The sequence below is a fragment of the Lissotriton vulgaris genome, chromosome 12, assembly GCF_964263255.1.
Source record: "Lissotriton vulgaris chromosome 12, aLisVul1.2, whole genome shotgun sequence".
Classification (NCBI taxonomy): domain Eukaryota; kingdom Metazoa; phylum Chordata; class Amphibia; order Caudata; family Salamandridae; genus Lissotriton; species Lissotriton vulgaris.
This window is the reverse complement of record NC_141700.1, coordinates 637,716,016-637,729,964: the sequence shown is the minus strand read 5'-3', so window position 1 is coordinate 637,729,964 and position 13,949 is coordinate 637,716,016. Positions and strand designations below refer to the sequence as shown.

The 13,949-nt window shown below is 48.5% G+C and overlaps 1 protein-coding gene across 2 annotated transcripts in view; it reads right to left on the bottom strand.

Annotated features, from left to right (window-relative positions):
- The window catches only part of ANKRD11 (ankyrin repeat domain 11), a 1,181,327-nt gene that overhangs the window by 933,659 nt on the left and 233,719 nt on the right, over positions 1-13,949 (bottom strand). The window lies entirely within an intron of this gene.

Sequence of the window (13,949 nt, the reverse complement as noted above, 5' to 3'; positions counted from 1 at the left end):
TACTTTATCATTATTAGCCACCCCTGGTATGGTATTTCACTACCCCACATCGTAATATAAGCTTTTATATGGCAGTTTTATGGCCACAGTCATCGTTTCAGAGTCATGCAGGGTTGTTTGCTTATATGCAACTGGTAGTTTAATTATTATCTGGCCTGGGTATCCACTCCATGTGAGAGCAAGCACGCGGCCTATATTACAATGGATTAAGATGCACTTTTGCTCTTCATTTCTAATCTCATTCACTTATGCTACTGTAATGGTATCCTTCAGTAATAAGTAAAGAGATATATTGTTGCTATTCATTTACTCTTGCGGGTATTTTCCTGTTCAGTGCATCCTTTCCTGGGTGATTGAACTCCTAGGCTGCTTAATAACCTGTTGCTCTGTTTTGGTTATTCATATCAACATGGTCTTTTAAATATGCTCTCAAAGTTTGTCATTTTGCAGTAGATTATATAAATCATACAATTCAGTGAGTGGCTCATTCTGCATTTCATTCAGGATTATGTCACTACAGGTCCGACTTCAAGCTTTAAAAGACATTTCAAGGTTTTTACTTTCGCGATTCATTTCTTGGCTGCTATTCTTACATAAATTAATTTGCGACTAGAATATTTAATCAGGACAATTTTGCTAATATACAAAATAAAAAATGTGTGTATATATATATATATATATATATATATATATATATATATATATTTATTTATTTATTTATTTATTTTAGCGTCATAAACACCATGACAACTTTTAAGAGAACTCAATTAAGGTACCACCTTGAACAATCGTTATCTTTTCATGATTTCACCTAAATTGTTTATTTAGTCGGCGAGCACGTTAGGGCTAGTTTTTCTGCATCTCTTTTCTGCTCACCTTTTTTAATATCAGGTACCTACATCTTTCTTTACTCTTCTGTGAATATGGTCTTTTTTCATGCAGTATCTTTGCAAATCCAATATTAGACGGAAAATGATTTTTAAATTATGTATATCGTCTAGTTCTGCAAGATACACAGTGTACACTCAGTTTGCACCGTCATATTTGGCTATAATTTTTACAATCTGATGGTCTTTGCTATTATTTATCTACACTTTGCAATCTTGAAAAATTCTGACGAAACGCGTGTCCGCAACCATACAAACTGTTTTCTTCGACACAGCTTCATAACTTACAGCTTCTGACCAACCCAATTACGAGTTTTCGCCTGCCTCAAGCTATGTGTTATGTGAAATGTTTACTAAATATTGCCCTTTATTCACATACTTACAATTCTGGTGCAGGTGTGTGTAGATTCTTTAAAGTATCTAATGAGTGTGGCTTCTCATACACTCTTTGCATCTAGAAGGTAGCTATAGTGCAATCTGTGCAGCACACTTGTACCAACAAACTTATCAAGCTAATTTTGTTTACTGCTACATTAAGCGTACATATTCTGGGATGTGCAGTTGGCTGATTCACTGCTGCCATTTGTAAAGTTGTGCTATTTTACGGACATTGAGCTTCCTAGTCATCATGTCCTGGATCGTGATGAGAATAATTTAAATGCCAGCTGTAGAAGTAGCAAGTTACAGTGAAGGATTCAATCACATTAAAAGAAGCCTGAGGCAGACTTTGTAGATCGATTCTATAAGAGAGTACTGTGCTAGACACCTGAATGAGTAGGATAAGAAGGATGCTTAGTCACGATAACACAAATAAGAACCAAAAGGACAGGATAAATCTGGTGCATAACCTAGTCTTGTTCTCCCAGGTAGCGATTCTATATAGAAGGAAAGGGGAATTTTATGTTTATCACAATGTCTCCCAGTACTGATAATTATTTGTTGATGTGGACTTTTAAAATCGGTCAGCAAGGCGGCCTGAAGCAGAGATCTACAAACAGAGATGCGCCCCCCCCCCCACTCCCCCCAGGGTCCAGGGATAGTTGGGGGGTGGGGAGGTGACTGGGACAGTGTTCAAATGCCTCTGCAAGGAATTCTACATAAAGATGGCCTGGAAGAATGCCCACTGGCATTCTGAAGCAGAAGGAGAGAATTATGCATCCGGGTTGAAAAGTTAAGTTATGCTCCGCAATGCGGCACATTTTCTGGTGGTATTTTGTCATTTTGGCTCATTGTAACTGTCAGAGGAAATATTTCACCTCATTAGTACCACCTTAATACCCAAGTACAGCATTAGGCAACTGAAAGATAACCAGTCAACCTTTGTGAAGGGCCTTCCACTGTCCTATAACATGTAGCCACATTTTTTCTAACTTTTGATCTGTGCAACTAGAACTTATTTTGTTAAAATCCGCAATTTTGCAGCAGATGAATCGAAATTTGCCTAGCTTACGTAACGGTAAGTTTCAATTCTATTAAGGACACGGAGGCGAGGATTATGCTATATCTTCCTTCGCTTTATTAACATAAAGAAACCACAGCAGCTTAGGAAAAGATATAATAAGAACAAAAAATGCTTTAAACATAAAGCATTAACGTAATGTTCAACAAAAAATCAACAACAACTCCCAAGAGTCTCTTTGTTATAATCATAGTCCACAGTCCTTTGTCACTGTTCATCATCCCTATATAACCGGACTTCCCATCATCTTCCTCCTCTTTCTTCGCGCAGATCACGCTTAATCCTCATTGGTCCTGTTTAGCACCGTCGTTGCCTGTCAAAAAAGGAACAGCGTCAGCGAGGTGGCCCAGGAAAAGGCTACAACAAGGCGAGGAGCATTCAGTGAACAACACAGTACTGACAACGTAAAGGAAAACGCTTTACTTACTGCCATACGGGTGGGTAGAGACACCACCGTAGTCCGGGTGGGATAATCCTCGCCTCCGTGTCCTTAATAGAATTGAAACTTACCGTTACGTAAGCTAGGCAAATTTCGATTCTATGTCAGGACCGGAGGCTTCAGATTATGCTAGTTTAAAGCTTACTTACCACCAACTGAGCTAAATCCACCACTGGCTTAAAATAAAACCTCTTGAAGGTGGAATCCGAGGACCAGTCCGCCGCTCGCATAAGGTCCTCCAGACGAGCACCCACCGAGAATGCCTTAGAGGCCATGGCCCCCCTGGCGGAGTGTGCTCCAAAGAGAGAAGTATTGATGCCCGCTTCTTGCATGACCCAACGCACCCACCTAGCGATAGTGGGGGAGGAGACAGCTTTGTGTGGCTTCCGCAGGGCAATCAACAACTGACGCTCGCCCGGAGGGCGAAGATCCAATGTCAGGTCCTCATATGCTTTGAGGCATTGCACAACACACAACTTAGGAGTGTCAGTAAAGGCTGGATAAGAGATGGAACGCGACGACGTCTTAGTGCGTCGACCCACCGTAAAAGTAACCCCCTCCGGGGAAAAAATGCGTGCAGAAACATCCAGCGCGCGCACGTCCGAGACGCGCCTACAAGAGACCAGACATAACAACATGGCTAAGTTCGCCGAAAGCTCCTTCAGAGACAGATAAGAATTCGCTGGCCACGATAGGAACAGGTTCAGAACCAAATTGACGTCCCAAAGGACGGAGTACCTGGGCTCAGGCGGCAGTGCGAGGCGAACCGCACGCAGAAGCCGGCACACAAAAGGGTGTTCCCCTACCGGGTGGCCATCGATGTTATCATGGCCCGCAGAAATCGCCGACCGGATAGCATTGATCGTTCTATACGCCAATCCCTTGTCGGCCAAATGAGCCAGGAAATTCAGCACGGGAACAAGGCCGGCGACCATGGGATCCAAATCCCTTCGTAAACACCAACGCATCCACTTAAGCCAAGCGGATCTGTAACGCTTCGTCGTACTATCAGCCCATGCCTTGGAGAGCAAGTGCTCAGCTGACCCCGAAAGGCCCGGGAGCGTCCAGCGTCTCCTGAGAGCCTCCACGCCACGAGGCGGAGAGTGTTCTGCATGACGAGAGGGTGAGGTTCCCGATCCGGGCTCGTCAGGAGCAGAGGAAACAGGGGGAGTAGGATTGGAAAATCCCAGGAAAGTTCCAGAAGAACCGGAAACCAAACTTGAGACCTCCACAGCGGTGTAACCAACACCAGGTCCGCACCCTGGCGGCGTATTTGAGCCGCCGTTCGCATGATCATGGAGAACGGGGGAAACGCAAACGGCTGTTCCCGACTCCAATCCTGCAAGAACGCGTCCGTGGCCTCCGCCAGAGGGTCCGGCCTCCAGCTGTAAAACCGCGGCAGCTGGTGGTCGAGACGGGACGCGAATAGGTCCACCGAGAAGGGGCCCCAAAGGGAGTGTAGCCACCGGAAGACCCCCGGATCCAGTTTCCACTGGCTGGCATCCCTGAGATGTCGCGAGTGCCAATCCGCCACCTGATTGGACTGGCCTGGTAGATACTCCGCCGTCACCGCAATGCGACGAGACAGGCAATAATCCCAGAAGTCCTTCGCTAAATCCGCCAATGCGCGGGACCGAGGACCTCCCAGGTGGTTCACATATCGGACCGCCGAGACATTGTCCATCCGTAGCAGGACACAAGCCTTGACCGAATCTTTGGTCCAGCAGCGAACCGCGAAGGAGCCCGCAAGGAGCTCCAAACAATTGATATGCAATTGTTGTTCTTCTGACGACCAGGCGCCGCCGGTGGAAAAATCCCCGCACCGGGCGCCCCAGCCCGACCTGCTGGCGTCGGACTCTATTATTAAGTCCGGGGCCGACCCGAAGATCGCTCGCCCATTCCATGCCTCCATGTGAGACAGCCACCATGACATCTCCTCCTTCACTTCGTCCGTGAGGGGAACCCACTGATCGTAACACATCCCACGGCGCAAATGCTGCGCTTTCAGGCGCTGAAGAGCCCTGTAGTGCAGTGGGCCTGGGAAAATCGCCTGGATGGAGGACGACAGAAGACCCACCACCTTGGCGACATGGCGCAGTGACGTACGATCCCTCGCGATCGTCTGCCGAAGCAGGTGTCGTATCTTCGCGACCTTCCGGCTCGGCAGGCTCAAAACCGCCTGCACCGAGTCCACCACGAAACCTAAAAAGGTGATCTGCTGAGTGGGAACCAAGACTGACTTGGAGCCGTTGACGACGAACCCCAGTCTCTGAAGCAGGTCGACCGCCTGACGCAGCTGTCCTGCCAGCACCTCCGGGCACTGCCCCATGAGGAGGATGTCGTCTAAGTACACTATCATACGGACCCCTTGGCTTCTGAGAAACTCCACTACCGGGTGAAGGACCTTCGTGAAGCACCACGGGGCCGAAGAAAGGCCGAACGGCAGGGCGGTGAATTCGAACACCTGGCCGTCCCACAGGAATTGTAGGAAACGACGATGAGGGGGGTGGATGGGAACGACCAAGTAGGCATCTTTGAGATCCAGTCGCACCATCCAATCCCGAGGGAGGAGCACGTCCCGAAGGAGGTGGATCCCCTCCATCTTGAGGTGACGGTAGACCAACCACCCATTGAATTCCTTGAGGTTGATCACAGGCCTCTTGCCCCCATCCGTCTTGTCTACTAAGAAGACGTTGCTGAGGAACCCATGCGGGTGGCGCGTTGATAGGCAGATGGCTCCCTTGCGCAGCAAGTCCGAGACCTCCCCGTCTATCAATCGCGCATCGGAATCTGAGAAAACCATTGGGCGCGGGGGCCTCACCTGAGTTGGCTGGTCGTGAAACTCTATATGGAAACCTCTCACAGTTTGCAAAACCCAAGCATCGGCAGTGAGCAACTCCCACTCCCCGTAAAAGCTTGCCAGCCGCCCCCCAATCGGAACTTGATCCAAGCAAAGTACACTTACCGGGGGCATTTCCTTGTCCGGACTTCTTTTGGAATCCTCTTCCACCATAGCGTTGTCCCCTTGTGGGGTAGAAATTGGTGTAGTTGGCCGAGGTCTGGTACTGACCTCTTCCGGAGCCTTGTCCACGGTTGTTGGTCTGCTGACCACGGCCGATCGCGCGGCCCCTGCCGCGACCGGCCCCTCCAGAAAAACGCTGGTGGAACACCCTCTTGATGCTGGACTGTGCCTTGTCCAGCGACGTGAACGTGTTCACGAACTTCCCAAGCTCGCGGATGAAAGGTTCACCGAAGAGGCCACCCTGGGCCACGGCACCTGCCTCCGACGAGGCCAGGTCCCCCAGCTTCGGGTCCAGCTTAATAAGGAGCGACCGCCGCCGCTCCGTGGACAGGGCACAGTTGGCGTTGCCCAAGAAGACGATCACCCTCTGGGCCCAGTTGGAGAGCACCTCCGGTGAAATGGCGGTGCCATTCGCTCGAGCCTCCTCCGCCATATCGAGGATCTTCGTGGCGGGCCCGACTGCATCCAACAGCTTGTCCTGGCAGGCCCGCCAGGACCGATCGATCCCCTTCCTGGGGTCCTTCATGAATTTCGCCAGGAAGGTGGCCATCTTGGGGTCCAATTCTGGTGTCATGGCCACCTTCCCCTCCAAAGTAGGCCGAGGGCATTCCCCGCGCAGGCAACCCCTCGCCTCCTTCTCCAGGGGCTTGCGCAGCCGGCCCGCGACAAACTTCGCCACCGTCTCCCCCGGGGCCCAGGCCGCGGAACGGGGGTGGACGATCTCGTCCGGGTCCAGCATGCCCGACTCATCTCGGGGCATCTCCTTTCCCGAAGGCGCCGGGAGCCAAGATCGGGTCGACTCCCCGTCGTCATCCGTGTCCGGAGGGTCGTAGATCGGGGAGGCGGGCGCCGTCGACAGGCCGCCCGAAGTGCCAGGGTCCACCAAGGGTGTCGGAGGCACCGCCGTCGCCTTGGCCAGGAAGGCGTCACGAAGACGCTCGAAGGCGCCCTTATCCACGCCTTGGGCCTCCGATGAGGGCCCCTCACCCCGGGGTCTCTTCGGAGCGGGCGGCAACTCGCCGGACGTCCCCGGGAGCACGGGGGACGGCGGCACCTGCGCCGCTGCCAGCTTGGCACACTCCTCCACGATGCGGGCCGAAAGGCGGTCCTCCATGGGCCCTACCACCTCCGTCACACAACGATAGATGGAGTTGTCCACCGCCTGATAAAACTCATCATCCTGCAGATAGGGGCAGGCCTCCTCCTCATACTCCCCTTCCATCTCGGAACCAAGGGCAAATGCGGGGCACCCAGGAGGGCGGCAACCGAGAAAGTTCTCGAATGTGTGCAGGCCCAGCGGCTGCGATCACGTTTTGGGCCAGCTGACGTGGCAGGTGGGCTGCACCAACCCCCAAGCGCGCAGACCCTCCTCGCCGGGACCGGGTCTACGTACCCCTCAAGCGCGCTAGGCCACACACGAATAAAGAGGTGCACAGATCTCGCCAGAAGGCGATTCACGCGGTCACAACCGCCATACAGACCCCAAAGGGCGTCAAGTTTGTGAAAGTACAGACCCGGATCACCAAGTGTCAGAGGGGTACGCGAGGGTCGGCCCCTGCGCAAGCAGACCCCACGGCGCGGCTCCTCGTACCGCGGAGGCGCGCCGGAGGGTCGGCGAGGCGACAGGCCGCCCCCTTGCGGTCTATGTACACACCGCACACAAGTGGGAAAAAAAGTCGCGTAGGAACGGAAGAACGTTCCCGCAACTAGGGGACCCTGAAAGGAAATAAACCATGCAAGGAGTCCCCAAAGACCGCAAGACAATCAATCACAATAAAAGAAGACAAATAGAAAAGCACTTATCTGGCTGCGGGAGCAGCGAAGAAAGAGGAGGAAGATGATGGGAAGTCCGGTTATATAGGGATGATGAACAGTGACAAAGGACTGTGGACTATGATTATAACAAAGAGACTCTTGGGAGTTGTTGTTGATTTTTTGTTGAACATTACGTTAATGCTTTATGTTTAAAGCATTTTTTGTTCTTATTATATCTTTTCCTAAGCTGCTGTGGTTTCTTTATGTTAATAAAGCGAAGGAAGATATAGCATAATCTGAAGCCTCCGGTCCTGACATAGAATTGTGTAGCAAATGAGTAAACGCACAATTATGCGGAAAAGGCTGTAGCAACAGAATCTCACAATTCCAGTGGCCCTGGCTTTTAGTGAATCAATTTGCGGCTAGTAAGAAGGCGTTTTTCTTCTTTAGCTCTGGGCACAACCACCACCCCACCCTTCACTTTCAGGCAGAGCACCACAAAGCGAGCATTAACCGTTTAGGGGCGGGCAGTTTTTGTAAAAGGTGAGGTAATGAGGTGGCAGGTGGTATTTCTCCCATAATGTATGGCTCATTGTGGAACAAATACACAAAGAAGGAAACCGACCTACAGTGGCCAGTGAATGGGTTGTTGGATTTTAAGAAGGTTCAGCACGTTTCAGCATGTGGAACAGTGTTGTTCAAAAAGAAGAGTAGACCAGTTATGTTTGATAGTTTGCATATGTGAGATAAGGAAGTGCGTTGCTTGTTTTCATCTGCCACAGCCTCCAAGCGTTGAGTAACTTATAAGCTTAGAGCATCACCCGTAGCATTTGCAAGGATCATAGTGCAAACAATCTCGAAACCCTCACCAGTATCACTCCCAATTCCGAGGGACTGGGAGAAGTCTCATTCCCAATTCCAGGGCCGCTTCATCCAATGTTCATCCTGAACAAGTTTTTATCACGGATGGAAGAGCGGTCACTGAGGGGGTGCAGAAACACATCCAATATACCGCTGCCAACACTTTACCCCAAGTGTTACAATCACCTAATTCAGGCACCAGGTTTTTCGGCAGACTTATTGTCAAAATCCTGTGCTTCTCCATAGGTATGGTATTTGGGAAAACAGCTTCAAGTTACCCAAATTTCTCGGCAAACCAATAAGTAAAGTTCATCCTTATTTTGGGGATGCTTGCCCATTACAGGACCTCAGTGTATAGGGGTCGTAAGTTTCCTATCACCTTAGTACCCAAAATCCCAAAACAGACTAGCTATAGTGTCTCAATCGTTCTCCTACATATTCACGAAGCTACAAATGATTAGACAACTCAGAATACAACACTCCTGAATCTCTCAGGAATCGCGGTAGCAAGACATACCCTTTCGATCACTCACTCGTACTTGGCCACAATAAGGATAGTCAGAGTCACTGTATAGCTCAAAATGTTTATTTTAACTATTGTGCTCTATAATGCAGTATACAAGCCACTACCAGCAGCAAAATACATAAACCTGAAACAGTTAGCATTGTTACAGTACCACAGAATATAAAGGGGGATGTAATCATAAATAGACAGTGGAAAAAGGACTACAAGGCCTAACCACCCTCCCCTTGGTAAGTTGAGATTTGATATATAAAGGTAGACCTCTGGGCTTTGTCAGCAGACTCCATACCTTAGAGCCTAGTTGGAAGATTTACATAATAGGAACAGAATAGATCTTCTTTAAAGGAAAGTTCTCTCTCCAAGTGTGTGTGAACAAGATGCATCCCCATAATATCAAAGCACGAGTTTCCAGCAGTGTTTAGCATGGTAAACGTGCACTGGCAAACATTGTTAAACCACACACGATATCTGCATTGTGGAGGAACTGTGTTAATATATTGAAACTACATGTCCCAGAATTCATGGGCATGCTGTATAACAGGACAGGACATAAAACAGTTGCAAAAAGTAATACCACTTACTGTGACCAAGGCCGCAAGGCTGAAACATGTCGGTGTGCAGACTGGGCTCGGTTTAATTCAACCTTAAAAACGTAAAGTTCCCGGGTGAGACGTTTCCTTGTAAAAAAAAAATGGATGCTTCCTGGCTTCTGGCTGAGCGGAACGTTCGCACACGCTGCTGTGTTGCTCTGGTGAATGCAGCCATTGTTGAAAAAAAATATACACACGTATATACCCCACACCACCGACCCAGATGCATATCCTATTGCATCCTGGGAGTTGAAGTGCGATATTAAATTGCGACGAGCAACAGGTGAGCCTTGACTGCTTGGGGAGGAGCGTGTGATTCACTATGCTAACAAAAGTAAAGCAGGACTATTCTGTGGTGATGCATGTCGTCAATCGGTGCAGGGTGCTGAGGAAGGCATATTGAGATGCCGAAATGCATTGCCGCCACTGACTTTTGTTCCAAGGAAATAAAGGCATTTCCAAAGATTTCCCCTCTGGCCTCTGCTTTCTTTACGGAGGGAGTTTGTCATATTTTCTGTGTCAGCTAGAGACACAGTACAGATGGCCCTGCTACACAAGAGACACGGAACAAATTGGCACGCTACACAGCTGTTTTGGGATCTGAGGAATCAAAAGGTCCGTTGTCCGCCATAACGCCTAGGTGGATCACAGTGGTCTAGAGGTATTTTACCTCCGGGAGGGCATTATGTTGTTACATGATTGCCCCCGCTTACTCACCTGGACTGAAGGGCTGTAGCAGTTACGAAGGGAGCTGAGGAGGTGCCTTTTGAACTTTAGTGCAATTCTGGGGACTTGTTCGTCACAACCTGCAGGCACATTGTGTTTTTACATGTGGAACAACCCCACACCACCGACCCAGATGCATATCATATTGCATCCTGGGAGTTGAAGTGCGATATTAAATTGCGACGAGCAACAGATGAGCCTTGACGGCTTGGGGAGGAGCGTGTGATTCACTATGCCAACAAAAGTAAAGCAGGACTATTCTTTGGCGATGCAGGTTGTCAATCGGTGCAGGGCGCTGAGGAAGGATTACGTTTCATCAAGGTTGCTTTTAATTCTTAATTTTGCATTTTCATCGGTTTACTCGGCAAGACAAAAAAAGCAGACGCGTTTCGCAGCAGCCGCTGCTTGATCACGGTAACTTACAAACAGTTTCTACTGGTTTACATACGTTTGAAAAGGTCATTACATCATTTCCTGTAACATTTTGGTCGATACAAGCCCATAAGCTTTATGGGACATGTAGTTTATATGTTTTAACCGATCTAAATAACGTGCAAATTTACAAAACCATCGTGGGTGATCTTTCAGTTAAAGTTTTCCCGTTTTTATAAAATACAGTGCTGTTAACCCCGTTTGTTGTTGGTGTTGGGACGACTCCTGGTGGCCCCCAGCCCTGGGCACCGCCCCCAAGCCGACAGACCACGCATGCAACCTGGGCTTCATCCTGGACTCCTCCTTCTCGATGACCAGACAAGTCAACGCTGTCTCCTCTTCATGCTTTCACACCCTCCGCATGCTCCGCAAGATCTTCCGATGGATCCCGATCGAAACCAGGAAGACGGTCACCCAGGCCCTCGTCACCAGCCGGCTGGACTACGGAAACACCATCTACGCCGGAACCACAGCCAAGCTACAGAAAAGACTACAACGCATCCAGAACGCCTCCGCCCGACTCATCCTGGACATCCCTCGACGCAGCCACATCTCCGGCCACCTGAGGAAACTGCACTGGCTCCCCGTCAACAAGAGGATCATGTTCAGGCTCCTCACCCACGCACACAAGTCTCTCCACAACCTGGGCCCCAAGTACCTCAATGACCGCCTGACCTTCCACACGCCCACCCGCCAGCTACGGTCCGCTAGCCTCGCCCTCGCCGCACCACGCATCCGAAGAGCCACTGCCGGAGGCAGATCCTTCTCCTACCTAGCAATTTTTCCAAGTTTCCTCCAAGTTTATGGTCTGTGACTTGGTCAATGCCATAAAATTTCAGAGTTTTCCAATCCCCATTATGGACCAATTCCATGTGTCTGGCTATGGCATTGTTTTTGTCCTTATGTGTGGTGGCACAAGTGTGTTCCAAGATTCTCTTTTTTAACTCGCATGTCGTGCTCCCTATGTATTTTAGTATGCACAGGCATTCTACAATGTATACCAAATATCTGCTTTTGCAGCTGATTAAGTTTGGAATTTTCCACATCTTTTTGTTGGCCATTTGGATTTCCAAAGTTGGTTTGGCTATTATACAGACCTTGCAATTGTAGCATTTGATAAAGCCTTTAGTTTGTAGCCAGTCTTTGCTTTTGTTTTGAGTGTCAAGATGACTGTGCACTAGGTGATCTTTGAGATTCCTTCCTCTACGGTATGTTACTATGGGGTGATCCCCTATCATTTTTCCAATGGTGCCATCTGGCTTTAGAAATTTCCAATTCTTTTTAAGAATCGAGTTTACCATTTTGGAGTTCTGGGTGTGGTCCATTATGAATCTTATCTCTGTTGTTTTTTTTATAGTTTTAGTTTTCAAACAATCACTTCGTGTTTTTTAATTTGCCTTCTTCCAACAACTGTTCATTTCCTCCATTGGGAGCTTGACAGAAAATATGTCCCGTTTCGTTGATAACGTCCTGTTCCCTCTGGTGTCCAATTTGAAATCATATATCAGAGACACGAAAGATTTCTTGGTGAAAATACAGGACTTGGAATGGGAATCGGGGTACACATTGTTGATTGTACTGGACATTACCAGCTTGTACACCAGGATTGATCATCATCATGGCCTGGAAGCAGTCAATCATACTTTAGAACAGCATCAATTGCATTTTGCCAGACACAATATCATGATTCTGGAGTTTGTTGAATTTTGCCTGACCGACAATATTTTCCTATGTGAGGATCAATTGTACATACAGAGGTCAGGGACAGCGATGGGCACCTGCTTTGCTCCCAGCTACGCGAACTTATTCGTGGGCTGGTGGGAGGAGCAGGTGCCCAGGAGCTGCAAGGTCAGGGAGCAAGAGGGGACAGTAGTATGTTGGCATCGGTACATCGATGACTTGTTCATCGTATGGAGCGGTGGAAGAGAAACAGCAGATGAATACATAAACATACTCAATAACAATCTAAATCTCCATTTCTCAGGTTGTTAGTCCGGTGGCAGCGGACTATCTGGATCTGAGAATATTTATTGAAGGACATCTTCATACCTCCCTATATAGGAAGGGAACTGCTGGCAATTCAACACTCTTTGCCAGCAGTAGTCACCCTCCCCAACTCATCAACAGCATTCCCTACGGGGAGCTACTGAGGCTCCGCAGAAACTGCTCCAGATACTCCGACTTCGAGGCGGCTGCCTCGGAGTGCGTATCCCGTTTTAAGATCAGGGGGTATGGCGAAAAATTGTTGAAAAAGACGATCAATAGAGGAAGGAAGATCGAGAGAGGAACCCTCCTCACGTCCAACTCTATACGGGGAGGACGTGGGAAGGAGGAAACCAATAAAGGAAAATTCAGACTAATTACCCCATATTCATCAGGGGCGAAAGATTTGAGGGTGATGCTTAATAAGAACTGGCACATTCTATTGACTGATAATGTACTTAAGGAGGATTTGCCTACTCGCCCACTCCTCACCTTCACGAAAGCAAGATCAGTTGGCGACATGTTGGTCACCAGCCACTTTGAGAAACTTGCCCGAGAGTAAATACTCTGAGACCAAAAAGGCTTTTACCCCTGCGGCCGCTGCAAAGCGTGCGCAGGCAGTAAACGGGTCTTTTCGTACACAATAACAGAAACAGGGAGAAAAATTATCAACAAATTTATCACCTGTAGTACATAATATGCGGTCTACTGCTTGCTCTGTCCGTGTGGCCTCCGTTATATCGGAAGCACAATTAAAGAGCTTAAACTAAGAATTTTAGAACATCTTAGAGCGATAGACAAGGCAGACCCCGGCATACCCGGTGGCTCGCCACTTTGCTGAGACACATGGGCGGGATCGAAATAAACTACAATATTTTGGAATAGATATTGTGCCCCTGAATGTGAGGGGCAGTGACCGCCTGAGGCGACTCCGGAGGTAGGAGTCGAGATATATAATAGACCTCTCCACAAAACATCCTAAGGTCTCAATAGTGGGGAAGAGATGGCTTTCCATCTAGGTAAATAAGAGATACAGCCCATACAATAGAGTGAAGAACTTGAACACTGTATGAGCATAACCTTGCCATGTAGACTAGAGCTAGTTGGAATTTATCTCTTATTATGCCGTCCCTTTGAACAAAATATCCAGGCTGATAACATCATAGTTGTTTTGTAAACCAACAGGCATAGAAATTTTTAGGACAGATCTCAACAGGATTGGTTTACTTGATTGAATATAGTAATGTAATGCCATTTTTTCCGCTGCATAAT